This window comes from Mus caroli, unplaced genomic scaffold (genome assembly GCF_978045245.1).
Source record: "Mus caroli unplaced genomic scaffold, Mus_caroli_1 scaffold_8, whole genome shotgun sequence".
Lineage (NCBI taxonomy): Eukaryota > Metazoa > Chordata > Mammalia > Rodentia > Muridae > Mus > Mus caroli.
The window spans coordinates 128892181-128915839 of NW_028227263.1; the positions used below are offsets into that span (position 1 = coordinate 128892181).

A 23659-nucleotide genomic window follows, 5' to 3' on the forward strand; every position below is an offset into this window, starting at 1 on the left:
CTACAGACACAATTTTTAAATTGCATTCCTTAAAATAAATAATGCACTTTAAATTTACTTTACTTTCATGTGTGTGAGTGTTTGCATAAATGATTGTGTACGTCATACATACTTGGTACCTATAGAAGCCAGAATAGATCATAGAATTCCCTAGAACTATAGTTACAAATTGTTGTAAGTGGCATATGGGAGAAAAGAATGGAACCTGGAGCCTCTAGAAGAACAATTGCTTTTAACCACTGAGCCATATCATTCCTCTCTTCTTTCAGGGTCTGTTTGTAAAATGAAAAATCTTGTCCAGCAAGACATGCTTATGCCTTGAATTCTATGACATACAGGTTTCCAATAGTCTAATCTCTTTTTTTTCTCCTATCATAATCAGACCGGGTACTTCAGAAGAGACAAAATTGTTAGAAAGGAACTCAAAATGATGCTATATTTTCATCTGATTTATTCTGTAGTGTTAATGCCCATTATTTTCTCCAAAATGATATCTGGTGGAATATGAAAATAATGGGCCTAGTCTAATTTTTATCCACACAAAAAAATAATACCTTAGATATTGAGGACTGTTGTTTCCTAAAATTAGTACTGAAGACATTTTGAAAAGGTATATGGAAACTTTATACATTAGGAGCTTCCTTAAAGTAAATAAAAATTACTTAAGTAATGTTATGATATATGGGGCAGACAATGCCCCAAGTGGAAATTATACACTACCAAGTAAAATCTCCAGTAGCAAGAATTGGTAACATCTTGTGAGTTGTTGAATAAATATGTCTATTATGACCCCCTAAACATTTCAGGCTACTGTCAATGCTATTTATTGCTTACATCCATAACATGATGGTAAGGTCCTATTACTGATGACATGAGGTAATTTCTCTCATTGTACATGTAGAAATTGAGCTGGTGTCCAACCAGATGCTTCAGCTTTTCTTTTCTTTTTTTTTTTTTTTTGACAGAATACAAACTAGATTTAAAATGCTGCATTAAAAACACCACAAATACCACATTTGGGTACCTACAATGAATGTTCTATTTGGAAGACAACAATATAGAGCAAAAAGAATGCACAATGCTTGCTCACTCACCACTCTACTTGCTGTTTTTCATTATAAGGTGTTTTTTATCATAGGGTGGCTGTTGTATCTTTGTGACTAGAAGCCCAACTCTTGTGCTAATTAAAGTATATCAGAATTTTGTTTAAAATACTTTAAACACCTGCAATAAACTACCGAATTTGCCAAGAATAGAGGTACTCTGGATAACAATCAAAAGGTTTTAAATATGAATGCAATCCATAAGAACAATAACAACAAAAATAGAACAATTTTCTTTCAAGAAAAATAGACCAATTGCTACAAGTTATCATTATGCGAAGATAGTATTTTGAAGGCTTAGTCACAGGTGCCTGTGGAATTTGCTGCTGGGCTTCTGCTTCATGCCTGGAGAACCTTGGGAAAAGCAGTACTAACACAACAGAATGACATTTGTAGCGTAGAATACTGGAGTGAGAGACCTGAGGTTGATGGCTAAAATCACATTCCTGTGTATTAAACTGTTACATCTTAATTATTCATATAGCTCATTGGTTCAATAGCACAAAAATAGAGAACAGCATCTCAAAATTTATCTCATTTCAAGTTCAGAGACAAGTCTCAAAATTTACCTCATTCCAAGTTCAGTTCCAAGGCTTAACCATTTTTGTCATTATTTTCTGGAGGCAATTCCTTGTTTACAATCTGATGGCATTCACACTGTGATAGTTTCCAAAGATACTATATGAAGAGGATGCCGAAGGCGATCACTATGAACCATATGGCCACATAAGGACTCTTGCATTCACCAATTCGGGCACACTTCCAAAGTATTACCAATAGTCCAGTTTTACTTCTGTCCAGGATGCTGTGTGCCAGAGATTGAATATAAGCACCCATAAATATAAGCAACAAGATTACAGTCAATAGACTCTGAAAATTGAATATGGCAGGCATAGCGAGGTCGTTGCTGGTTCAGCCAGATCATCATTCTGGCCAGGGCAAAAGAGAATGCCCAGATGCTTCATCTTTATTGGTTCTCATTAATAGTGCTAGAAGGTACTGTACACACTATAGGAGAAGGAAAGAGATCATCAATATTAAATAATGATGAACCCTGTGACCTGCAACAGTGACTTATCTTCAAGATATATTGGTGCAATAATGGCATAAGTGTTATGGGAATGACCAACAACTATTTGATTGAATTTAAATACAATGTCCTGAGATGGAACCCACACCAGACAATGGTAATGAAGCCAAGACCCTTATGGTAAATAGATTCTACTAAATCAACATAGCAATAAACTGACTCAAAGGGAGAAAACTCTGAAATAGAAATCCTAGTAAAGAAGTCAGGAACCATAGATGCAAGCATCAGCAACAAAATGAAAGAGATCGAAGAGAGAATGTCAGTTGCAGAAGATTCCACTGAAAATATAGACACAACAAACAAAGAAAATGCAAAATGCATAAATATCCTAACTCAAAACATCCAGGAAATCCAGGACACAGTGAGAAGACCAAACCTACAGATAATAGGTATAATAAGAATAAAGATTTTCAACTTAAAGGGCTGGGAATTATCTTCAACAAAATTATAAAAGAAAACTTCCTTAACCTAAAGAAAGAGAAGCCCATGAACATAAAAGAATTCTACAGAACTCCAAATAGACTAGACCATAAAAGAAATTCCTTCCAACACATAATAATCAGAACATTAAATGCACTAAACAAAGATAGAATATTAAATGCAGTAAGGGGAAAAGGTCAAGTAACATATAAAGGCAGACCTATTAGAATTAGACCAGACTTCTAGCCAGAAACTATGAAAGCCAGAAGATCCTGGACAGAGGTTATATAGACCCTAAGAGAACACAAATGCCAGCCCTGGCTACTATACCCCAAAAAACTCTCAGTTACCAAGGATGGAGAAACCAAAGTATTCCATGAGAAAACCAAATTCACACAATATCTTTCCACGAATCCAGCCCTTCAAAGGATAATAAAGCAATAACGCTAACACAAGGAGGGATATTATGCCTTAGAAAAAGCAAGAAAGTAATTCTTCAACAAACCTAAAAGACGATAGCTTCAAGAACAGAATTCCAAATCTAACAACAAACATAACAGGAAGCAATAAAGACTTTTCCTTAATATCTCAATATCAATGGACTCAATTCCCCCGATAAAAGACATCGACTAAAAGACTGGTCATGTAAACAAGACCCAACTTTTTGTTGCATAGAGGAGCCCCACCTCAGGCATAAAGGCAGACATTACCTCAGAGTGAAAGGATTGAATACAATTTCCAAGCAAATGGTCTGAAGAAACAAGCTGGAGTACCCACTCTAATATCGAATAAAATTGACTTCCAACTCAAAGTTATTAAAAAAGATAAGGAGGGCACTTAATACTCATCAAAGGTAAAATCTTCCAAGATTAACCCTCAATTCTGAATATCTATGCGCCAAATGCAAGTGCAGACACATTCATTAAGGAAACTATAATAAAGATCAAAGCACATATTGCACCTCACAGAATAATTGTGGGAGACATCAACACCCGACTCTCATTAATGGATAGAACATGGAAAGAGAAACTAATCAGAAACACATTGAAACTAACAGAAGTTTTGAAACAGATGGGTTTAACAGATATCTACAGAACATTTTATCCTAAAACAAAAGAATATACCTTCTTCTCAGCATCTCATGGTACATTCTCCAAAAACTGACCATATAATTGGTCACAAAACAGGCCTCAAAAGATACAAAATATTGAAATTATCCCATGCATTCTATCAAACCACTATGGACTAAGGCTGACCTTCAATAAAAACATAATAATAGAAAGACAATATTCACATAGAAGCAGAACAACACTCTACTCAAGGATAACTTGGTCAACGAAGAAATAAAGAAAGAAATTAGTCTTTTAGGAAGTTATTTATTTAGATATTTTCTTCATTTACATTCCAATTGGTATCCTGAAAGTCTACTATATAGTCCCCCTGATGTGATCCTCAACCCACCCAATCCAACTTCCTGGCCCTGGCATTCCCATGTACTGAGGCATATGATCTTCGCAAGACCAAGGACCTCTCCTCCCACTGATGGCATATTAGGCCATTCTTTGCTACATAAGCAACTAGAGACCCAGCTCAAGGGGGTACTTGTTAGTTCACATTGTTTTTCCTCCTGTAGGGTAGAATACCCCTTTAGCTCCTTGGGTACTTTTTCTAGCTCCTTCATTAGGGGCCATGTGTTCCATCCAATAGATGACTGTGAGCATCCACTGCTGTATTTGCCAGGGACTGGCATAGCTTCACAAGAGACACATATATCAGGGTCCTGTCAGCAAAATCTTTCTGACATACTCAATAGCATCTGAGTTTGATGGTTGTTTATGGGATGGGTCCACTTGTGAGACAGTCTCTGGATGGTCCTTACTTCTGTCTCAGCTCTGAACTTTGTCTGTGTAACTCCTTCCCTGAGTATTTTGTTGCCCAATCTAAGAAGGAAGGAAGTATCTACACTTTGGTCTTCCTTCTTCTAGAGTTTCATCTGTTTTGCGAATTATATCTTGGGTATTCTAAGTTTCTGGGGTAATATTCGCTTATCAGTGAGTGCATATCATGTGTTTTCTTTTGTGATTGGGTTACTTCACTCAGGTTGATATCCTCCAGACACATCCATTTGCCTAAGAATTTCATAAATTCAATGTTCTCAATACCCGAGTATTACTCCATTGTGTAAATGTACCACATTTTCTGTATCTATTCTCCTGTTGAAGGACATCTGGGTTCTTTCCAGCTTTTGGCTATTATAAATAAAGCTGCTATTAACATAGTGGAACATGTTTCCTTATTATAAATTGGAACATTCCTGGGTATATACCCAGAAGAGGTATTGATGTATTTTCTGTTTGTACTATGTCCAAATTTCTGAGGAACCGCCAGACTGATTTCAAGAGTGGTTGTACCAGCTTGCAATCCCACCAACAATGGAGAAGTGTTCCTCTTTCTCCACATCCTCATCAGAATCTGCTGTCACCTGAGATTTTGATCATTAGAGTTTAATGAAAATGAAGCCAGAACATACCCAAACTTACAGGACATAATTTAAGATGTCCTAAGAGGAAAATCATAGCTCTGAGTGCCAACAAAAATAAACTAGAGAGAGCATACACTAACACCTTGACAGCACACCTAAAAGCTTTAGAACAAAAGGAAGCAAATTCACAAAAGGAGAATAGACTGCAGGAAGTAACCAAACTCATCATCGAAATCAACGAAGTGGAAACAAAAAGAACTATACAAAAAAATAAACCAAACTAGGAGTTGGTTCTTTAAGAAAATCAACAAAATAGATAAACCCTTAGCCAGACTAATTAGAGAGCACAGGGGCAGTAGCCTAATTAACAAATTCAGAAATGAAAGAGGAGATGATATAACAGCACAACCTGAGGAAATGCAAAGCATCATCAGACCCTACTACAAAAATCTATACTAAACAAAACTGGAAAACCTGGATGGAATAGACAATTTCCTAGACAGATACCAGGTACGAAAGTTAAATCACGATCAGATTAAACAATTTATACAAGTCCCATATTCCCTAAAGAAATATAAGCAGTCATTAATAATCTCCCAATCAAAAAAGGCCAGGAACAGATGGGTTAAGTTCACTGTTGTATAACACCTTCAAAGGAGATGTAATTCCATTACTCCTCAAACTATTCCACAAAATAGAAACAGAAGATACTCTACCCAATTTATTATATGAAGCCACAATTACTCTGATACCTAAACCACAAGAAGACCCAACAAAGAAAGAGAACTTCAGACCAATTTCCCTTAGTAATATTGATGCAAAAATACTCAATAAAATTTGCACAAACCAAATCCAAGAACACATTAAAACGATCATCCTTCATGATCAAGCAAGCATCATCCCAGGAATGAAGGGATTGCTTAATATATGAAAACCCATCAACATATATATATATTCACTATATAAACAAACTCAAAGACAAAAATCACACGATCATCTCTTTAGATGCTGAGAAAGTATTTGACAAAATCCAGCACACATTCATGGAAATCAGGAAATCATCAGTAATTCAAGGCCCATAACTAAACATAATAAAAGCAATATACAGTAAACCAGTAGCCAAGATCAAAATAATGCAGAGAAGCTGGAAGCAATCCCACTAAAAGTAGGGACTAGACAAGGCTGCCTACTCTCTCCCTACCTATTCAACATAGTACTTGAAGTCCTAGCCAGAAAAATTCAACAACAAAAGGAGATCAAGGGGATTCAAATTGGAAAGGAGGAAGTCATAATATCACTATTTGCAGTTGATATTATAGTATATATAAATGACCCTTAAAATTCCACCAGAGAGTTCCTATATCTGATAAACAACTTCAGTGCATTAGCTGGATAAAAAAAAAAAAAAAAAAAAAAAAAAAAATTAACTCAAACAAATCAGTGGCCTTTCCCTAGACAAAAGATAAACAAGGTGAGAATTAAATTAGGGAGACAATCCCCTTCAGAATAGTCATAAATAATATAAAATACCTTGGTATGACTCCAAGTAAGGAAGTGAAAGATTGGTATGATAAGAACTTCAAGTCTCTGAACAAAGATATTGAAGATCTCAGAAGATGGAAAGATCTCTCATGCTCATGGATTGGCAGGATTAATATTGTCAAAATGGCTATCTTGCCAAAAACAATCTACAGATTCAATTTAATCTCTGTCAAAATTCCAACTCAATTATTCACAGAATTAGAAAGGGCTTTTATTAAATTCATCTACAATCACAAAAAACTTTGGATAGCAAAAAATTAAGGGGATCAAGGAACTCTCATACAAAATGAGAGACACTGAAACTTATAGAGGGGAAAGTAAGGAAAAGCCTAAAAGTTACCGGCACAGGGGAAATATTCCTGAACAGAACAGCAAAGACATGTGCTGTAAGATCGAGAATTGACAAATATAATTGTAAAGATTCTGTAAGACAAAAGACACTGTCAATAAGACAAAAAGGCAACCAAGAGATTGGGAAAATATCTTTACCAATCATAAATGAGATAGGGTACTAATATTCAATGTATATAAAGAACTCAAGAAGATGGACTCCAGAAAAATCATATAACCCCATTAAAAAATGGGACACAGTGATGAAGAAAAAATTCTCAAGTGAGGAATATCGAATGGCTGAGAAGCACTTGAAAAAAATGTTCAACATCCTTAATCATCAAGGAAATGCAAATCAAAACAACCCTGAGATTCCACCTCACACCAGTCAGAATAGCTAAGATCAAAAATTCAGGTGACAGTAGATGCTGGCCAGAATGTGGAGAAAGAGGAACACTCCTCTATTTTTGGTGGGATTGTAAGCATGTACAACCACTCTGGAAATTAGTCTGGCAGTTCCTCAGAAAATTGGACATAGTACTAACGGAGGATCCAGCAATAACTCTCTTGGACGTATATCTAGATGTTCCAACTGGTAATAAGGACACATGCTCCACTATGTTCATAGCAGTCTTACTTATATTAGCCAGAAGCTGGAAAGAACCCATTTGTCCCTCAACAGAGGAATGGATACAGAAAATGTGGTACATTTTTTTACACAATGGAGTACTACTCAGATATTAAAAACAATAAATTTATGAAACTCGTAGGCAAATGGATGAATATGGAGGATATCATCCTAGTGTGGTAACCAAATCACAAAAGAACTAACATGATATGGATGCACTGATATGTGGATATTAGCCCAGAAACTTAGAATACCCAAGATACATTTTGCAAAACACAAGAATATACAGAAGAAGGAAGACCAACGTGTAGTTATGCCATTCCTCTTTAAAATAGGGAACAAAATACCCATGGAAGGGGTTACAGAGACAAAAATTGTAGCTGAGACCAAAGGATGGACCATCCTGAGACTTCCCCTCATGCAGGGACCCATCCTATAATGGGACACCAAACACAGACACTATTACATATGCCAGCATGATTTTGCTGAATGGACCCTAATATAGGTGTCTCTTGTGAGGCTATGCCAGTGCCTGACAAATACAGCAGTGGATGCTCACAGTCATGTATTGGATTGAACACAGGGCCCCCAATGGAGGAGCTAGAGGAAGTTCCCAAGGAGCTGAGGGGTTCTGCAACCCTATAGTTGGAACAACAATATGAACTAACCAGTACCCCCAGAGCTCATGTCTTTTGATGCAAATATAGCAGAAGATGGCCTAGTCGGGCATCATTGGGAAGAGAGAGCCCTTGATCTTGCAAACTTTATATGCCCTAGTACAGGATAATATCAGGGCTAAGAAGTGGGAGTGAGTGGGTAGAGAAGCAGGGCGGGGGATTGTATAGGGGACTTTAGGGATAGCATTTGAAATATAAATGAAGAAATTATCTAATAAAAATTATGAAAAATACTGACCTTTACCTCTGGCCAGTTTTATTTTTTCACAAGAGAAGAAATATATATATAAGAACTAAAATATACCTTCTTAATTGGTCAAAAACTTTAGCAAGCAAGGTAATAAAAATTAAACTATTTTGAGATTTAATCTACTCTAGTCAGAAATAATATGACCAAAAAAAAAAAACTTACAAAAAATGCAGGTGAGATAAATGATTGTAATAATTTGGGAAACGGCGACCCTCACGAACTTAACTGCATTTCAATATGATGAAGTCACTGTGAAAATCAGTGTGAAAAGTGTATCATATGGCACAGATACAATATTCCTTGACATATGTGAAAGGACTTGATATATTACTCCACAAATTGTTTCTCAGCCATGTTTATTACTTTTGTAGTCATAATAACTAGAAAACAAAAACAACTTAAATATCCTTCAACTAATAAATGAATAATGAAAGTGTGGTTCATATGTACAAAGAAAATCTACTTAGATGTGGAGATAAATGACATCATGAAATTTTTAGGCAAACAGGTGGATCTATAAGAGATTTGTGCGTTCTGCCTTTGAATTTGTAACTGTGTGCTTATAACTTGGAGTACAAACAGTAACCAGGAAAGTTAAAAGGGATCATTTGAGAGAAAAATTCTAGACACTGGAATAGCACACAGGTGTTACAAAGGGAAAAATGGGGAAAATAGGATGGAGTGTATTTTGGAAACAGGACACAGGTCTAATGCACAGTAATTGAAGTGACAAAAGGCTAAATAATTCCATGGATGTTTAAAAAAATATAGAAAATCATATTATTCAGTATTTATCTAAAATCACATATGATAAATATATATGTGAAACATTAATATGTAGTTTAAAGATATTTTGCCATTTGGAATGACAATGTTCTCCACAAGAACTATGGACTATATATCAAAACCCCAATATCTTGCATGAGAAATATTCTCTAAAGTAGTTAGTAGAATCTGAGAATTCCCCCCCAAAAAACATAAGTTCTTGATGGCCTTGGTTGCCTCCCAGATCTTGGAGATGCACTTCAGACACACAATTTGGAGGAACTGATCTAAAATAGTCTGGAAATCTCTTGCCAATGAAGTGGTTTCATAAAGTAAGACCTTGCTCACTATGCCAGGGAGAGGAACAATCACTCAAACTATGCAGGCATGAAGCCTGTGAGCCAGAAGAATGACTTGACTGGCAAGGCATCCAATGAAGCCAAAAAGTGGCACTTTTATCTTGGGCTGATCAAAGGCTATATAATTAGACCTTAAGCCTTTTCAAATAGAGGCGAGCCATGTCTGGTATTATAAACATAAAACCAGGTGGGAATGGAAAAAGCAAAACCCCATGAGTCTCATTACCAACAGTTCCCTAAACCAGTGTAATTTCCAGCTGTTTTCTAAGTACTTGACCTTATACCCACAGGTTAATGCAGTTCTCACCCATTGTCAAAGATACTTCTTTTTGCAACATGTGGTGACTCTGGCAAGGATCCACAATGGACCAAAATGTAGATAATAACATAAAGGTACACAACCCCAACTGATATATCTGAAATAAATCCCTACAACCTGAGTGGCTCACAGAAAAGGTCACAGAAGAGGATACACAGTTCCCCCAAAGGCCAAGGTTCCTGTTGATACAATATGTCTCTCTTAGACACAACAGGAAAATAGACACATGAACTTTTAACAGTATAGTTACCCAAACAAACCAGCGTAATGGCATTAGTAGGTATACTAAAGAAGCCAGGGGAAATTCTATATGATTTTACTATATAAGAAATATCTCATATCAGTTGTTGCTAAGATATGGAGAATAGGCTGTGTCTGAAGATGAAATCTCACATTGACTTTTCTAATCTTAACTGCACACCTCAAGATGCATCACATACAAGCTCAAATGCATGGACTAAGTAGGTTGACTATACATGTGTGTTTATATAAATAGCAGCAAATATTAAAGAAGAGATCAAAATTATGGGAAAAGGAGGGAAGGCTTTGAGGGGAAGAAGGGCAGTTAATGTACTATGAGTTTCTCAAAAGCAATCACTATTTAAAAAAAAAAGAAATTCCATAGAAAGGTTTTGTATGATCTCTTGTCATTTTTCTGTACATTCAAAATCATTCTGAAAGCTAAATTATATTACTAGACATTTTAAATTAACTTGCATTTCTATGTCCTATTGCATCTTACTGAGTCTCTGATTTGAGGTCATGAACTTGGTCTCACAAATTGCAGAATGTTATTTGTACAACTTTAAAATTGCTCAATATAGTAACCTTTGACTGTAGGTTACAATATTTATTTCTTCCTATAAGTAAATATTTCACAGCAAACAAGAGAATGTTAATGATTTTTACCTGCACTATAAATCTTACCTCTCAGCATTTGCTATAAGCTGAATAGGTGTGCTGGGCTTTAATCCTAACAGCACCTACAAGGAGCTATTCTTGATGTCAGACTATAATTGGTTTGAAGGGATACCTTTTCCTACCCTAGCATATCAAAGAGAAGTTTTGGAAGATATCCGTAATAAGTTTGTGGTGAAAGAAGAAGACTTGTTGATATTGACTTACCCCAAGTCAGGTAAGGATCATCAGTAAGACTAATTCTGAAGTGTATAAGGGAGGTTAGTACTTTGATCCTAATTCATTTTGTATGATGAGTAGAGTGTTCTATATATTAATGTGTAAAATGACTTGTGGGCATGGAGATTTGTGTGTGTTCCACTCTGTCTGACCTATGTGGGCAGAGGAGATTAGCTATGGCACCAGAACAATGATAGTGCGTGCTCCCTGAGGCAGAATATGCCATTGGTCCCTTTCTCTGGGGTATAGATATAAGAGTGAGAGCGGTGAGATTAAATACAAGAAATAACATTAAGAGATAAAGGCATGTATGTGAGGATATTTGGAGAAGAGGGCAGTTTTAAGTAAATTTACTATGGACCTTGTGCAGGACGTAGAAAGAATCTGAAAACTCAAGAAAGCATAAAGCAACATCATGGTAGTTCGGGGGTATGGATGATTGCTGTTTGGAAGAAGCACTGAACATTGAGTAAGTATTAGGTTTTTGACTTTGAAAGAAAAATGACACAGAAATTCCATAGGCAGTAGGAATACAGGAAAAAAGTACCAGACAATATCTCAGAGAAGGAAGCTAGAGAAACATCCACTGACAAATGAGCACATAAACACAAATCAAGGGTGTGTGATAAATATGCACAAGGGAATTGATTCACTTTAAAAAGAAGAAGTACTCAGTCATATATTGCAGCCTGGGAGCGTCTCAATAACAGTGAATTAAATTAAAGGAGGTAGTCTCAGAGGGCATGTGCTATGATTAAAACATTTTGAAATATTTGAGATACAAATTCATCCCACCAGAATGTAGAATGATGTTGGCCCAGAGCTGGAGGAGATATTCCATTGCCAGGTTGCTGTTTATTGAGTATAGGGACTCTGTTTTGCAAAATTAAGTCTAGAATATGATGAGTGAATATACTTTGCACCTATGTCACATGGACATTGTGAACACAAGTCTGTGTGCTTGAAATTGGGCAGCACTGTAAATTGTATGGGCATATATTCTACTTGAAGCTTTTTCACAAGTAATGTTGACATGAGTGACAGTCACTTTTCCTTTTCATTCAGGAACAAACTGGCTGATTGAGATTGTCTGCTTGATTCAGACCAAGGGAGATCCAAAGTGGATCCAAACTGTGCCCATTTGGGACTGCTCACCCTGGCTAGAGACTGATACAGGATATCCTGCATTAGTCAATAAGGAAGGACCATGACTCATATCCTCCCATCTTCCCATCCATCTCTTCCCCAAGTCTTTCTTCAGTTCCAAGGCCAAGGTCAGTGTCCAGTGGTTGAAATTTTCTTTGACTAAACACTCTGAACTTATTTTACCTGACAAGTCCTGAAGATCTTTCTGAAATGTGAAGATGGGATTCTCATGCACTAGGTGATGCTGATGTTTCCCCAACTCAGACTATATTAGATAGAGTACAAGGATGTGGACCAGCACACAGTGATCCTGGGCAGCTTTAAGAAATAAAGTGAAATATCACACTGAAATATTCATGAACTATATACAGGCCAAACAGAGTTCAAATTCTAATGTACAGATATAATTACTATATCATTGTCATCAAAGAGCCAATCTTACTTATAACATATACTCTAAGCCCTGTGGGTGAAACACCTAAGACACAATTGCTCATAGGGGAAACAAAATGACCAGGTATCAATGTTCAAAGATCAGTTATATATAAAGTGTCATCATGTGTCTAGCTGTCTATTAATATCAGTAGCCACAGGAATCTCCCATGAAATGGAAAGAGGATCAGTAGAAGGAATCAGAGATATCCACATACTGACCTATCACAGGTACTAGTTAGTAAGAAAGTTTTCTGTAAATCCCTCCATCCATTAAAGCTATAAATAGTTTATGCTGCAACTACAAAGACAAACTTAGAATAATCTCTCATTAAAATTGCACAATGAATTTGTGGCGACTCTTATATATGTGTGTGTCTTATCTGGATTTGGAAAATTTTGACAGGGGAAACTGAAGCTTAAAGAGATAAATTCTATATTTCTGGCAGAGCCTCTCAGAAGACAGCTCCTGACAGCATGCACTTCTTGGCATTGACAATAATGTCTTGGTTTGTTTACTGAATATGGGATGGATCCTCAGATGGAGCAGTATCTGTATTGTCTTTCCTTCAGTCTCTGCTCCACACTTTGTCTCCATGTTTCCTCCCATGAGTTTTTTGTCCACCCTTCTAAGAAGCATGGAAGTATCAACACTTTGGTCGTCCTTCTTCTAGAGCTTCATGTGGTCTGTGAATTATATTTTGGTTATTCTGAGCTACTAGGCTAATATCCACTTATCAGGTAATGCATATTATTTAGATACTTTTGTGATTGGGTTACATCACTCAAGATGATATTTTCTATTTCTATTAATTTTCCTATGAATTTCAAAGGTCATTGCATTTCAAAGGTTTTTGTTGATGAGTAGTATGCTATCTTGTAAATGTACCACATTTTCTGTATCCTTTCCTCTGTTGAAGGACATCTGATTCATTTCCAATTTCTGTCTCTTATAAATATGGCTGCTATGAACATAGAGGAGCACATGTCCTTGTTATATGTTGTAGCATCTTTTGGGTATAAGCTTGGGAGAGGGTCCTCAGATAATACTTTGTACAATTTCCTTAGAAACTACCAGACTGATTTTCAGAGTGGTTATACCAGCTTGCAATCCCACCTGCAATGGAGGAGTGTTCCTCTTTTCCATTTGTCCTAATGACAGTGTTCATTGACTTATAGAAACTTTGCAATTTTATTAGGTCACATTTGTCAATTCTTGATCTTAGAGCATAAACCATTTCTGTTCTGTTCAGGAATTTTTCTTTTGTGTCCATATATTTAAGGTTCTTCCTCTATTTATCTTCTAAAAGTTTCAGTGTGTCTGATTTTATGTGGAAGTTCTTGATACACTTGGAGTTGAGCTGTGTAAAAGGAGATAAGAATGGGTTGATTTCCAGTGTTCTACATGTGGACAGCCAATTAAACAGGCATCATTTGTTGAAAATGCAAAATATCAACTGAACATAGGAGTGTGGGTTCAATTTTGGATTCTCAACTCTATTTCATTAATCTACCTGCATTTCATTGTACCAATAGCATACAATTTTTTAAATCAGTATTGCTCTATAATACAGCAAGAGATCAGGTATTGTGATTCACTCAGTAGTTCTTTTATTGTTGAGAATAATGTTTGCTATCCTTGGGAAGTAGGAGTGGATGGTTTGGTCAGAAAACACTTTCATTGAAGCAGGGGGAAGGAGATTGGATTGGGGGCTTCCAGGGAAGAGGTGGGAAGCTGAAAAAAGTGATAACATTTGAAATGTATATAAAAATATCCAATAAAATATTTAAAATTTCTAAAAAGACTTAGAGAGATGGCTCAGCTGTTAAGAGTTCTGGCTTCTCTTGCAAAGGACCTCGGTTCAATTCCCAACACACACATGGTGTCTCACAACTGTCTGCAACTCTAGTCACAGGGCATCCAACCACCTTTTCAGGTGGTTTTGGATTTCTGTCCACAAATAATGTACAAAAATGAATGTGTGCACTCAGACATGAATAAATCAATATTTTTTAAGTTAAAAAGATGAGATCTAGAAGTATTGGTACAAAATATGAAGTGCCTTTTATTAAAAATGATTACTTTGGGGGCTGGAGTTGTGGCTCCAGGATTAAGAGCAGTAACTGCTTTTCCAGAGGTACTGACATCAATTCTCAGCAACAACATGGTGACTCATGACCATATGTAATGGGATCCAATGCCTTTTGGTATGTTTGAATACAGCGACAGTGTACTCCTATATATAATATAAATCTTTTTTAAAAAGTAATGATTTCTTTTAATTTTTTTTCTTTTCGTTTATGTTTTGAAATTTTTATAATAAATTAGAATTATATACATCATTTTCCCCTACCATTTTCTCCCTCCAAAAACATTAATATATCACTTTTTTCTCTCTTTCAAATTTATGGTTTATTTTTTCATTAATTCGTGTTACATAAATATACATATACACATACACATACACATAACCATACATATACATATACATATACATATACATATACATATACATATACATATACATATACCTATACCTATACCTATACCTATACCTATACCTATACCTATACCTATACCTATACCTATACCTATACCTATACCTATACCTATACAAAATCATATACATATACATATACATATATATTCCTAAATATATTTCTATGTTTATGTATTCCTATATAGACATATATTTACATGTTTCTAAAGTATACAGTATATATTCATATTTAAATAAATAATCAATATATTCCTAAATGAATCTGTATATCCCTAAATCCTTCAGTACATCTTTCTCAATCACTACAGCATTACTTGTATGTATATTTTACAGGCTTGCCATTTGGTATTAGATAACCAATTGTTATTGTAATCTAGAACTGTCTAATCAGCCCGGTTTTTTTACACTGTTAATGAACTAGTCATTTTGTTGTTCCATTTTTACAAATCATATAAAATTAGAAAAGGGGAATTATGACTATAGATTTTTTCACTTGTGTATATGTTTTGCCCACATGAAAATAACAAATGTTTTTAAAAACCATTAGATATTAGAAAATTTCATGGAACTTAAGAGAGTTAAAATGTGAGGAATAACTATTGACCTTCATTTACATCTTTATCCATTCAAGGCAATCTATCTCATCAGAAATCCCAGAGATATTCTTGTGTCTGGTTACTTTTTCTATGGTAACACAAACCTTGTGAAGAATCCAGGGTCACTCGGAACTTATTTTGAATGGTTCCTCAAAGGAAATGGTGAGTAATCTGTAAAATATAGGAGGTGGGAGAAACTCAGAGACATTTATTTCATTAATTAACTTATTAATTAATGATTTATTTATTCATATTACATATACTATTAATTAATTAATTAATTAATATCACAATATTCAGGACCCCTCTCCTCTTAATGATCCCTACTTGCAGCTCCTATCCCCATCCTCTTTTCTTCTGAGAAGGGATAGGTGTCCCTAGGGTACCTCCTTACCATGACACATCAATTCTCCCCAGGACTTAGTGTGTCTTCTCCCACTGAGACAAGACAAGGCAGCCCAGATAGAGGAATAGGATCCACAGACAGGAAACATGTTCATGGAGAGCCCCAGCTCCAGTTGTTGAGAGACCTGCTCAAAGACTAAGTTGCAAATCTGCTACATATGTGCAGGGCCCCAAGGTCTAGCTCTTGATCGCTTTTTGTTTGGTGGTTCGGTTTCTGAGAGTGTTAAAATGTCCAGGTTGGTTGACTCTTCAGGTCTTGATCTGGGGTTCTTAACACCTTTGGGTCCCTCAATCCTTTCCCCAACTTTTCCAAAAGACTTCCACAGCTCTAACTAATGTTTGGGTGTGGACATATACAATCTCTTTTACTCAGCTGCTGGGTGGAGCCTCTCAGAGTACAGTTATTCTGGGCTCTTGTAGGCATGCATATCAGAGTATCAGTAATAATGTCATGGATTGTTTATTGCCCATGGTGTGTGTCTCAATTTTGGCCAGTCATTGATTTCCCATTCTTTCCATCTCTGCTCCATCTTTCTTTCTGGACATCTTGTAGTTAGGACACATTTGGGCCCAAAGGTTTTCTGAATGGGTTGCTATTCTTATCCCTCCACTGGGAATCCTACCTGCCTACAGGAGGTGGCATTTCAGGCTCCATGTCACTTACTGTTAAGAGTTTCAGATAGAGTCACCACCATAGAGACTTTGGAATCTCCCCAGTTCCAGGGCTCAGAGGTTTTTTTTTAAAGACAAAGTGAGAGATAGCTTAGGTTGGCCTTGAATTCTCTATATTGCTTGGGATGACCTTGAAGTGTGGTTCCTTCTTCTGCTACCTCTCAAGATCTAAGACTAAAAACACCTACTGTATATTCTATTTAATTGGTGCTGGGGCTCAAACCCACAATTTCATGTATGATACCTAACTTGCCTGCATCTCTAGACCTTTAATATTCTGTAGGTTCCATTTTATCTCTATACATTCAACAAGTCTATGGGCCCAGGAGTCATCATCATTTGAACACTGATTGTGAAGTATTTCTGTTCTCACATGCCACTACAGTGCAGGATACAGTCACAGATTGCCCCATGTCATAATATTTAAGCATCATTTGGAGTATCTAGTCTTTACAGACCTAATCTTGATATTGACATTGGTCATCATTTTATTAAGAAGTGGCCCACATAGGCCCCCAAATTTCAACACTTGGTTCCCAATTGGTGGCACTTTTTCAGTATGTTTATGAGGCACAGCCTGGTTGGCGAAAGTATTCCATTCAAGGAGGGCTTTTAGATAATAAACAAACCAATTCCAGTACACTCCATTTGATTCCTGCATGCAGTTGAGAAAATGAAATCCCAGATTTCACTTCCTATCGTTCTACCTGACACAAACAAGCTCTCTCTTCCTTAAATTGCCTTTTATCATGGTGGTTTATCACAGAACAGAAAAATAACAAATGCTGCTTACTTCCTACCATGCTTCTCATTTGTCTATTTTCTTAGTCTTTTTGTAATGGCTTCTTATACATCTTATAAATTAGCATGATCATCCAGCATTTTTTTAAAAGACATCTTTCTATATATTGTAAAACCTAATCTCCTATTTGTCTCTAAAATATTTTCAGAGGTGGGGTGGTGGATTCTTGATACACTGTTTTGATTTATATTCTTATTGAAATATATTAATCACATATAATAAAGTGTTTTATTTTTGTGTTTCCATACATGTATACAGGGATTTTGATCTCAGTGACAGCCCACTTACCATTCTTGCCTTTTCTCCATTCTAGCTGATTTTAATTCTTTTTCCAACTACCCCTTTCTTATTTTTTACATCTCTTATGATATATTTTCTTTATGTACATTTCAAATGTCATCCTCTTTCCTAATTTCCCCTCTGAAAATCACATATACCCACCATGATCTCCCTGCACCCCAACCCACAGAATCCCATTCCAGGTCCTGGCATTTCACTATATTGGGGCATAGAGCCTTCACAGGACCAAGGGCCTCTCCTCCCATTGATGATCAACTAGGCCATTCTCTGCTACATATACAGGTAAAGCCACAAATTCCACTATCTGTTTTCTTTGATTGTTGGTATAGTTTGAAGGAATGCTGGGGGTATTGGTTAGTGCATATTAATGTTCCTCCTATGGGGCTTCAGACCCTTACAGCCCCCTGAGGACTTTCTCTATCTCCTTCATTGTGGAACTTGTGCTCAGTCCAATGGATGGATGACTGTGAGCATCCACTTCTGATTTTGCCAGGAACTGGAAGACCCCTCAGGAGACAGCTATATCAGGCTCCTCTCCGCAAGCTCTTGTTGGCATCTGAAGTAGTGTCTGGTTTTGGTGGTGGTTTATGGAATGGATCCCCAAGTGGGGCAGTCTCTGCATGGTCATTCCTTCAGCCTCCACTCCGAAATTTGTCTATGTAACTCCTTATATGGGTATTTTGTTACTCATTCTAAAAAGAATTATGAGACTCTGAGCTAATGTCCACTTACCAGTGAGTTCATATCATGTGTGTTCTTTGTGATTGGGTTAACTCACTCAAGATGATATCCTCCAGATCCATCCATTTGTATAGGAATTTTATAAATGTATTGTATTTTTTCAATATTTATTATATATTTTCTTCAATTACATTCCAAATACTATCCTGAAAGTCCCCTATACCCTCCCCCCTGCACTGCTCACCTACAAAGTCACTCCCACTTCTTGGCCCTGACGTTCCCCTGTACTGGGACATATAAACTTTATAAGACCAAGGGGCCTCCCTTCCCAATGATGGCTAACTAGACAATCTTCTGCTACATATGCACCTAGAGACTTGAGCTCTGTGGGTACTGGTTAGTTCATATTGTTGTTCCACCTATAGGGTTGCAGACTCCTTCAGCTACTTGGGTACTTTCTCTGTCTCCTCCATTGGGAGTCCTGTGTTCCATCCAATATATGAATGTGAGCATCCACTTCTGTATTTGCCAGGCACTGACATCACAAGAGACAGCTAGATCAGGGTCCTTTCAGCAAAATCTTGCTGGGATATGCAAAAGTGTTTATGTTTGGTGGTTGATTATGGAATGGATCCCTGCATGGGGCAGTCTCTGTACAGTCCATCCTTTGGTCTCACCTCCAAACTTTGTCTCTGTAACTCCTTCCATGGGTGTTTTGTTCCCTATTCTAAGGATGAATGAAGTATCCACGCTTTGGTCTTCCTTCTTCTTGGTTTTCTTGTGTTTTGAAAATTGTATCTTCAGTATTCTGAGATTCTGGGCTAAAATCCATTGATCAGTGAGTGCAAATCAAGTGAGTTCTTTTTTGATTGGGTTACCTCACTAAGGATGATATTGTCCATTTACATCCATTTGCCTAAGTATTTCATAAATTCATTGTTTTTAATTGCTGAAGTGTACTCCATTGTGTAAATGACCACATTTTCTGTATCCATTCCTCTGTTGAGGGACAAATGGGTTCTTTCCAGCTTCTGGCTAATATAAGTAAGGCTGCGATGAACATGTGAGCATGTGTCCTTATTACCAGTTGGAACATTTTGGTATATGCCTAGGAGAGGTATTGCTGGATCTTCTGGAAATATTATGTCCAATTTTCATAGGCATCATCAGACTGATTTCCAGAATGGTGTAAAAACTTGCAATCCCACCAAGTAATGGAGGAGTAATTCTCTTTCTCCACATCCTCGAAAGCATCTACTGCCACATGGATTTTTGATATTAGCCATTCTGACTGGTGTAAGGTGTAATCTCAGGGTTGTTTTAATTTGCATTTGACTTAGGATTAAGAATGTTGAACATTTTTTTCAATTATTTCTCAACCTTTTGGTATTACTCAGTTGAGAATTCTTAATTTTAGCTCTGTACCCCATTTTTAATGGGGTTGTTTGATTTTTTTGGAGTCCAGCTTTTCAATCTCTTTGTATAAATTGGATATTAGTCCTCTATCAGATTTAGGATTGGTTAAAAAAGAAAAAAAAAAAAACAAAAAAAACCTTTCCCAATCTGTTGGTGGCTTTTTTGTCTTATTGACAATGTCTTTTGCCTTACAGAAGCTTTGCAATTTTATGAGGTCCCATTAGTTAATTTTTGAACTTAATGCACAGGCCATTGCTATTCTGTTCAGAAATTTTTCACTTGTGCCCATATCTTCAAGGCTTTCCCCACTTTCTCCTCTATAAATTTCAGTGTCTCTGGTTTTATGTGGAGTTCTTTGATCCGCTTAGACTGGAGTTTTATACAAGTAGATAAGAATGTATCAGTTCGCATTCTTCTACATGATAACTGCCCGTTGTGCCAGCACCATTTGTTGAAAATGCTGTCTTTTTTCCACTGGATGGTTTTAGCTCCCTTGTCAGAGATCAAGTGACCATAGGTGTGTGGGTTCATTTCTGGGTCTTCAATTCTATTCCATTGATCTACCTTTCTGTTGCTGTACCAGTACCATGTACTTTTTTATCACAATTGATCTGTAGTACAGCTTGAAGTCAGGCATGCTGATTCTACCAGAGGTTCTTTTATTGTTGAGAATAGTTTTTGCTATCCTAGGTTTTTTACTATTCTAGATGAATTTGCAAATTGCCCTTTCTAACTCAGTGAAGAATTGAGTTGGAATTTTGATGCGGATTGCATTGAATCTGTAGATTGCTTTCAGCATAATAGCCATTTTTACTATATCAATACTGCCAATCCATGAGCATGGGAGATCTTTCCATCTTCTGAGATCTTCTTCAATTTATTTCTTCAGAGACTTGAAGTTCTTATCATATAGATCTTTCACTTCCTTAGTTAGGGTCACACCAATATATTTTATATTATTTGTTACTATTTTGAAGGGTGTTTTCTCCCTAATTTCTTTCTCATCCTGTTTATCCTTTGTGTAGAGAGTTAATTTTATATACAGCTACTGCACTGAAGCTGTTTATCAGCTTTAGGAATTCTCTGGTGAAACTTTTAGGGTCACTTATATATACTACCATATCATCTGTAAATAATGGTATTTTGACTTCTTCTTCTCCAATTTGTATCCCCCTTATCTCCTTTTGTTGTAAATTGCTCTGGCTAGTACTTCAAGTACTATATTGAATAGGTAGGGATAGAGTGGACAGCCTTGTCTAGTCCCTAATTTTAGTGGGATTGCTTCCAGCTTCTTTCCATTTTGTTTGATGTTGGCTATTGCTTTGCTGTATATTTCTTTTATTATGTCTAGTTATGGGCCTTGAATTCCTGATCTTTCCATGACTTTTATCATGAATGGGTGTTGGATTTTTCAAATACTTTCTCAGCATTAAACAAAATGATCATGTGGTTTTTGTCTTTGAGTTTGTTTATATAGTGGATTACATTGACGGATTTCTGAATATTTAACCATCCCTGTATCCCTGGGATGAAGCCTCCATGATCATGATGGATGATCGTTTTGATATGTTCTTGGATTCTGTTTGGGAGGATTTTATTGAGTATTTTTGCATTGATATTCATAAGGGAAATTGGTCTGAAGTCCTTTTTCTTTGTTGGGTCTTTATGTGGTTTAGGTATCAGAGCAATTGTGGCTTCGTATAGTGAATTGGATAGACTACCTTCTGTGTCTATTTTGTTGAATAGTTTGAGAAGCACTGAAATTAAGTCTTCTTTGAAAGTCTGATAGAACTCTGCATTAAACCCATCTGTTCCTGGGCTTTTTTTGGTTGGGAGACTATTGATGACTGCTTCTATTACTTTAGGGGAAATGTGACTTTTTAGGTCATTAATCTGAACCTGATTTAACTTTGGTACCTGGTATATATCTAGGAAATTGTCCATTTCATCCAGGTTTTACAGTTTTGTTGAGTATAGCCTTTTGTAGTAGGATCTGATGATGTTTTAGATTTTCTCATGTTCTATTGTTATGTCTCCGTATTTATTTCTGATTTTGTTAATCAGGATACTGTCCCTGTGCCCTCTAGTGAGTCTGGGTAAGAGTTTATCTATTTTGTTGATTTTCTCAAAGTACCTGCTCCTGGTTTCGTTGATTCTTTGAATACTTCCTTTTGTTTCCACTTGGTTGATTTCAGCCATAATTTGATTATTTCCTGCTATCTACTCCTCTTGGGTGAATTTCCTTCCTTTCCTTCTAGAGCTCCTAGGTGTGCTGTCATGCTGCAACTGTATGCTCTCTATAGTTTCTTTTTGGAGTCACTCAGGCCTATGAATTTTTCTCTTAGGACTGCCTTCATTGTGTCCCATAAGGATGGAAAAGTTGTGGCTTCAATTTCATTAAACTCTAAAAAGTCTTTCTTTCTTTATTTCATCCTTGACCAAGGTATCAATGAGTAGAGTGTTGTTCAGTTTCCACATGAGTATTGGCTTTCCATTATTTATGCTGTTTTTGAAGATTAGCCTTAGTCCATTTTTATGTGATAGGGTGCATGGGATAATTTCAATATTTTTGTATCTGTTGAGGCCTGTTTTGTCCCTGATTATATGGTCAATTTTGGAGGAGGTACCATGAGGTGCTGAGAAGAGGGTATATCTTTTTGTTTTATGATAAAATGTTATATATATATATTTTTTTTTCAGAATTTCTGTTAGTTTCCATGTGTCTCTGATTTGTTTCTGTTTCCAGGATCTATCCATTGATGAGAGTGGTGTGTTGAAGTCTCCCACAGTTAGTGTGTGAGGTGAAATGTGTGCTTTGAGCTTTACTAAAGTTTCTTTAATGAATGTCTGCCCTTGCATTTGTAGCATAGGTATTCAGGATTGAGAGTTAATCTTGGTAGAATTTAACTTTGATGTGTATGAAGTGCCCCTCCTTGTCTTTTTTGATAACTTTGGTTTGGAAGTCGATTTTATTCGATATTAGAATAGCTACTCCAAATTGTTTCTTCGGACCATTTGCTGGGAAAAATTTTCCCAGCCTCTTCCTCTGACATAGTATCTGCCTTTTTCCCTGAGGTGGGTTTTCTCTAAGCTGCAAAATGTTGGGTCCTTTAAAGGCCTGGATTCATTGAAAAATATTGTGTGAGTTTGGTTTTTTCATGGAATAATTTGGTTTCTCCATCTATGTTATTGAGAGTTTTGTTGGGTATAGTAGCCTGGGCTGGCATTTGTGTTCTGTTACGGTCTGTATAATATCTTTCCAGGATCTTCTGGATTTATTAGTCTCTGCTGAGAAGTCTGGTGTGATTCTAATAGGTCTGCCTTTATATGTTACTTGACCTTTTCCCCTTACTGCTTTTAATATTCTATCTTTGTTAGTGCATTTGATGTTCTGATTATTATGTGTTGGAAAGAATTCCTTTTATTGTCTAGTCTATTCAGTGTTCTGTAGGTTTCTAGTGTGTTAATGGTCATCTCTTTCTTTAGGTTAAGGACGTTTTCTTCTATAATATTGTTGAAGACATTTGCTGGCCCTTTAAGTTGAAAATCTTCATTCTCATCTACTTCTATTATCCATAGGTTTGGTCTTCTCATTGTGTCCTGGAT

At 36.4% G+C, this 23659-nt stretch overlaps 1 pseudogene; it reads left to right on the top strand.

The window, feature by feature from the left end:
- Nucleotides 1-10950: 10950 nt before the first annotated feature.
- The window catches only part of LOC110288076 (sulfotransferase 2A1-like), a 34685-nt pseudogene continuing 21976 nt past the window's right edge, over nucleotides 10951-23659 (top strand).